At 38.6% G+C, this 7,032-nt stretch overlaps 1 pseudogene; it reads left to right on the forward strand.

Moving 5' to 3' along the window:
* Positions 1-5,186: 5,186 nt before the first annotated feature.
* LOC110338982 lies at positions 5,187-5,469 on the forward strand (annotated as a pseudogene).
* The last annotated feature ends 1,563 nt before the right edge of the window (positions 5,470-7,032 follow it).

Below are 7,032 nucleotides of genomic sequence, written 5' to 3' on the forward strand. Positions count from 1 at the left end.
CTACAGCAAGACCTGGATATGATACATCTGAAGAACAGGGCTATGACCTTAAATCTCATCTTAGAAAAATGATAGCCGGGAGTGGTGGCACACGCCTTTAATCCCAGCACTTGGGAGTCAGAGGCAGGCAGATTTCTGAGTTCGAGGCCAGCCTGGTCTACAAAGTGAGTTCCAGGACAACCAGGGCTACACAGAGAAACCCTGTCTCGAAAAGCCAAAAGAAAAAGAAAAAAGAAAAGAAAAGAAAAGAAAAGAAAAGAAAAGAAAAGAAAAGAAAAGAAAAGAGAAAATTGATAGAAGCTTTTAAAAGAGCAAATAAAAGAATCTGTTAAAGAAATATAGGAAAATACAATCAAAGAGGTAAAGGATATGAATAAAACTGTTCATGACCTAAAAATAGGAATAGAAACAATTAAAAAAAACAAACAAACAAACAGAGGCAACCCTGGAGATGAAAAACCTAGGAAAAGAACAGGAACTATAAATGGAAGCATCACCAAAAGAATATAAGAGATGGAAGAGAGAATCTCAAAGTATCGAAGATATAATAGAAGAAATCGATGCATCAGTCAAAGATATACCAAAACTAAAGTTTCTAACACAAAACATCCGGAAAATTTGGGACCAAACATAAGAATAATGAGAATAGAAGAGAGAAAAAATTCCCAATTCAAAGGCCCAGAAAATATCTTTGACAAAATCACAGAAGAAAACTTTCCTAACCTAGTGAAAGAGAGGCTATAAACATACAAAAAGCTTATAGAATATCAAATAGATTAGACAGGAAAGAAAATTTACCCACTACATCATAATCAAAACACTAAATGTAAGGAACAAAGAAGGAATATTAAAAGTTGCAAGGGGAAAAAGCCAAGTAACACCCAAAGGCTGACCTATCAGAATTATACCCAACTTCTCAACAGAGACTCTAAAAGCCAAGAGATTTGGGACAGATGTCTTGCAGACCCTAAATGGCCAGAGATATCAGGCCAGAATCCTATACCCAGCAAAACTTTCAATCACCATAGATGGAGAAACCAAGACAGTCCATGACAAAACCAAATTTAAACATTATCTTTCCATTAATCCAGCCCTATAGAGGATACTAGAAGGAAAACTCCAATACGCCCAAGAAAACACAAGAAATTAATCATCTCACAGCAAAAGCAAAAGAAGATACACACACACACACATGCAGGAGCAGCACCAACATCAAAATAACAGGAAGTAACAGTCATTGCTCATTAATATCTCTCAACATTAATGAACTTAATTTACCAAATAAAAAGACTCAAGCTAACACAGTGTAAACATAATCAGGATTCATTGTTCTGCTGCATACAAGATACACACCTCAGCAACAAAGTCTAAGAAAAGGTTTTTCAAGAAAATAAACTCAAGAAACAATCTTCAGGAAGTGGGGAGAAAAAAAGAAACAGTCTTGAGTAGCAATTCTAATAGCTAAAAAAGTAGACTTTCAACCAAAATTAATCAGAAGAGATGGGGAAGGACACATCATACACATCAAAAGAAAAAAATCCACCAAAATGAATTTCCAGAATTTTATTAAAATGAAGACACAACATACCCAAATTTATGGAACACAATGAAAGCAATACTGAGACAAAAGTTCATAGTACTAAGTGCCTTCAAAAGAAATTGGAGAGAGCTCTTACTAGCTAATTTAACTGTACACTTGAAAGATCTGGATCAAAAAGAAGCAAAGACACCCAAGAGAATAGACAGCAGGGAATAGTCAAACTCAAGGCTGAAACCAATTAGAAACAGAAAGAACAATACAAAGAATCCAAAAAAGTAAGAGCAGACTCTGAGAAGGATCAACAAGATAGACAAACCTTTAGCCAAACTAACTAAAAAGTAGAGAGACAGTACCTAAACTAACAAAATAGAAATGAAAAGGAAGCCATAACAGTGGATACTGAGGAGATTCAGAGGATCATTAGGTCTTATTTCAAAAGCCTGTACTCCACTAACTTAGAACCACTAAATGAAATGAACAATTTTCTAGACAAATACCAATTACCAAAGTTAAATCAAGATCAAGTAAGCTATCTAAATGCTCCTATAACTACTAAGGAAATAGAAGTAGTCATTAAATGTCTCCCAAATAAAAGTGGCCCAGGGCCAGATGGTTTTACTGCAGAATTCTACCAGACTTTCAAATACTCCTCAAATTATTCCATAAAATAGAAACTAAAGAAACACTGCCAAATTCATTCTATGGGGCCACAGTCACCTTGATATCTAAACCACACAAAGACCCAACAAAGAAAGAGAATTTCATACCAATCTCCCTCATGAACATTGACACAAAAGTACTCCATAAAATACTTGCACTGTGACTCCAAGAACACATGAATAACATCATCTATTATGACCAAGTATGCTTCACCCCAGGTATACAGAAGTGGTTCAATATACGAAAATCTATCAATGCTATCCACCATATAAACAAACTGAAGGAAAAAAAAAAAAACCTTATCATCTTATTAGATGCAGAAAAGGTCTTAGACAAAACTCCAACACCCCTTCATGCTAAAAGTCTTGGAGAGATCAGGAATAAAAAGCACAAATGTAAACATAATAAAGGCAATGTACAGCAAGCCAATAGTTGATATCAAATTAAATGGGGAGAAACTTAAAGCAATTTCACTAAAATCAGGGACAAGGCAACACTCCCCACTCTTTATCCTTTCAATATAGTACTTGAAGTTCTAGCTAGAGCAATAAGACAATTAAAAGAGATCAAGTGGATACATATTGGAGTGGGAAAAGTCAAAGTATCACTATTTACAAATGATATGGTAGTGTACATAAGTGACCTAAAAAATTATACCAGAGAGGGCTGGAGATTAAGAGCACTGGCTGTTCTTCCAGAGATCCTGAGTTGAATTTCCAGAAACCACTTTGTGGTTCATTACCATCTCTAATGAGATCTGGTGTCCTCTACTGGCCTGCAGACGTATATCCAGGCAGAATGCTGTATACATAAATAAATAAATCTTTAAAAAATTATACAAGAGAACTCCTATAGCTGATAAATACTTTCAGTGAAATGGCTGGATACAAAATTTACTCAAAGAAATCAGTAGTCATCCTTTATATAAGTGATAAATGGGCTGAGAATGAAGGTAAGATGTAGGCTGAATTTTTTTAAACCTACTTTTAATAAGGGTTCTCAAGTGCTTTGATACCCTTCCCCTTCTAGTCCACCATCCAAAAGTAGAGAAGAAAAGATGGTAAATAGGGCAAGGGAATGTGGACCTGTTTAGAAGTAGTTCCTTAGCGTGATTTAAATCTCCATTTGTCAGGATACCAGCAGTCCAGTTCAGTAGTGTCGGGATATCATATACGAGTCAGTAGCAGCAGCAGCATCCAGCCCAAACTGGCACAAGTCAGTGAGAGCAATCAGGAACAGCTAGTATACCAGTACAAGTTCTCTACCATGCCTTTCTCAATGAAGCAGAAGATTGGCAAAGACGCAAGACCAATGAAGTGTTGCAAGGCTAGCTATGTAAGCACACCTTCACTGTCTATTGAGTCCTAATTATACCATGTGTCCTCCCACTGGTCTTGCCTCAACAAAACACCACATGAGTCTGTCTTAGCAAAACATCTTCTGATCTTCTTCTGCATCTGAACATCTTCTGCATCACATGACATATCCAGAAATTTCTACTTCATGAGGAAGATAATACCCTTCACAATAACCATAAATAATATAAACTACCTTGGTGTAATTGTAACCAAGCAAGGAAATTGAAGAAGATTGTGGCCCTGTGCACTGGAGGCTTTCCACAGACATGTCTGGCCAGGGCAGGTTCGAGGGTTCAGGTGAAGGGGAGAGACCTCAGGCAGGGAGGAGGAATTGCCTCTGCCACCTCCACTGCCATTACTCCAAGACATTGCACCATCACTCTGCAATGAGTCAGGCAGGCTGAGCCAGCAGGAGGCTGGCTAGCCAGCAAGGGGTGCAGTGAGCTCATTCTGGTGGTGTTTTGAGAGAGCATATCTCTTCGCTGGCAGCAGTGTTACAGCTCTTATGACAGAAGCTCTCAGACACCTTTCCTCACACACCTTTATTCCTCTGGATAGGATCTTTATATACAGCTTTGGGGTGGGCTAGGGTCTGACAAAAGGTGCTTCCTATTGGCTTGGGGATACCCCGTCTACATGTGGGAGGGCTTCGGGTACTGCCCCTATGTGACTGATGGCCACAAATTTCTCCATGGGTGGGGACGGGGGGAGGTTGGGGGCTTCCACTACATGACAGGACCATCCCTTCAGGGTCTCTGGGACTTTTAACCTTAGCTCAACCTTACCAGGCTTCCTCTCACGACCCACCACCCTGCAGAAGATATCAGAAGATGGAAAATCTCTCATGCTCATGGATCAGGAGTAATACAGAGAAAATGGCTATCTTACCAAAAGCAATCTACAGATTTAATACAATTTGCATCAGAACCCCTACCCAATTTTTTATAGATCTTAAAAGAACAATTCTCAACTTCATATGGAAAAATGAAACCCTCAGAACAGCTAAAACAATCCTGAATAATAAAATAACTTATGGAGGACTCACCATCCCTAAACTCAAGCAGTACTATGGGGCAATAGTAAGAAAAACTCTGTGGCATTGGTATAGAAACAGACAATATGATCAATGGAATCAAACTGAAGACCCATAAATAAACCCACACATCTAGGGTCACTTGATTTTTGAACAAAGAAGTCAAAACCATACAATGAAAAAAAAAAAAAAAAAAGGAAAGCAAATGGTGCTGATCTAACTGGATATCTGAATGTAGAAGAATGGAAATAAATCCATATTTATCATGCTGAACAAAACTCAAGTCCAAGTGGATCAAAGACCTCAACATAAAACTAGATACACTAAATCTAATAGAAAAGAAATAGCCTTTAGCTCGTTGGAACAGGAGACAACTTCCTGAACTACCAGTGGCTCGGGCTCTAATTTCTGGGTTCTCTAGAAAACCAGACTGAACAAGTTATTGTGAGCCACAATGAACAAATCAGTAAGTCGCACCCTTCCATGGCCTCTGCGTCAAATCCTGCCTACAGGTTCCTGCCCTGTTTTAAGATCCTGTCCTCATGAAGGTCGGCGAGTCGCTTCAATGCTCCCTTCGGCCCGTAGTTGTTCTGGGATGGATTCCTCCACGTCCTATTCGGGTTTGGCTCTGGGCACCATGGACCCTCAGTTGCAGCATTTCATCACAGAAGCAGCGCTTCCAGCAGCTTGTACATCAGATGACGGAACTTTGCTGGGAGAAGTACATGGATAAGCCTGGGCCTAAGTTGGACAGTCGGTCTGAGGCCTGTTTTGTGAACTGTGTTGAACGCTTCATTGATACAAGCCAGTTCATCTTAAATCAACTGAAACAGACCCAGAAGTCCAAACCTGTCTTCTCAGAAAGCCTTTCTGACTGATCTCAGCATTACCTCTTTGGAAAAGTAGTTCAGTAAGTGAAGAGCTGCTGATGAGGTGGTTGAAGAAATGGCTATGGGGGATTAACTCCCAATTTTCTTTATCATCTTGGGACATCTTGTCACCGGAGAATGAACAAAGGCCAATTTTTAATGTATGAGAGTTGAGAGTCATGTGTATATGGTTGTGTTTTTAAAGCTAACCATGTGACAATAACTGACAGATAAATGAATGTATGAGATGCATATAACTGTATATGGAACTGTGCTTTCTCAAGGTCCCTTAACTGCTTTATAAACTAATTTTGATAGTGGAACTGCGTTCTAGAATTTGATAGAGGGACCACATAGGGTAAATCTTGATTTGTATGGGTTAATTTCTGAATTTTTTAGGGAGTTCTTTGTGTCAGTAAAATTGGCAGTGGGGAAAGACCCTGGCACTGTTTAACTGTGAACTTTCATTCAACTCTGACCTGGAGCTTAAAAAAAAAATCCTATGGAGTGTTCCTGCAATCCAGCTTCTTAGGTTATCTCGCCCCTATACTGTGACTTACTTAATTAGCAAATTGAAAATATGGTCTCAAGGTAGAACAGGAAGCCTGAGAATCCAAAGGGCTTTAGTCATAAAGGAATCTAGCTCATGAGTACTATCCTTACTACCAGACAGCCACGAGAAGAAGCTAACTTACTTTGTATATCAGGATGCAAAACATTCACAGATGTGCCTAAAGAAATAGCGGTTTAGGCCAGTTCAGAACTAACAACAGTTTCAGATAGAGGTGCATGCCTGATGTTAGTCATCAATTCCATTAACTGCATCCTTTTGGTCACTGAAATAAAAGCTCGCAAGATAAAAAAAAAAAATTCCTTCAATGATCAATCAATATGGACATCAATATAAATATGCAAATCAAATAACCCCTCTCCTTCCCAACTTACTTTTGATCATGGTGTTTCATAGCAAGAGTAACCTTAACTAAAATAGCATGTACCAGGAGATGTGTTAATTTGCTCAAGTATGGACACATCTGGTTAGCAGCTGCAATTGAAGTCACTAACTGATTAAGTTTTCAATAACTCAACTGTCATTCTTGATACATCTATTCTCTGCACTGGAAAGATAGGAGAATTATAAGGAAATGTGATGGAATCCACCATTCTATATCTTTCAAGTCCTTGATAATGGCAATAATTTATGAAATTCATCCAGGGATGTGATACTGTTTTGATACACTATTTTCCTTGGCAAAGGTGACTCTAAATGCTTCCATTTAAACTTTCCAACAATAATATCCCTCACTCCTTAGGTCACAGAACCAACATGGCAATACTGCCAACTTCTAAGTATATCTAGCCCAGTTGCTTATTATAGGACTGGGGAAATAAGCATAGGATGAGATTGTAGGCCCACTACAACTACTGTAAGACAGCAAAACTTTCATTAATTACTTGACTTCCATAAACCTGCACTTCAGCCAGAGAGCAACAATGTTTCTTAGAATCTTCTCAAATTAGCATTAATTCAGAACCAGTATCCAATAGATCCACCCCCCCCCCAAAAAAAAA

This window comes from Mus pahari, chromosome 22 (genome assembly GCF_900095145.1).
Source record: "Mus pahari chromosome 22, PAHARI_EIJ_v1.1, whole genome shotgun sequence".
Taxonomy (NCBI): Eukaryota; Metazoa; Chordata; class Mammalia; order Rodentia; family Muridae; genus Mus; species Mus pahari.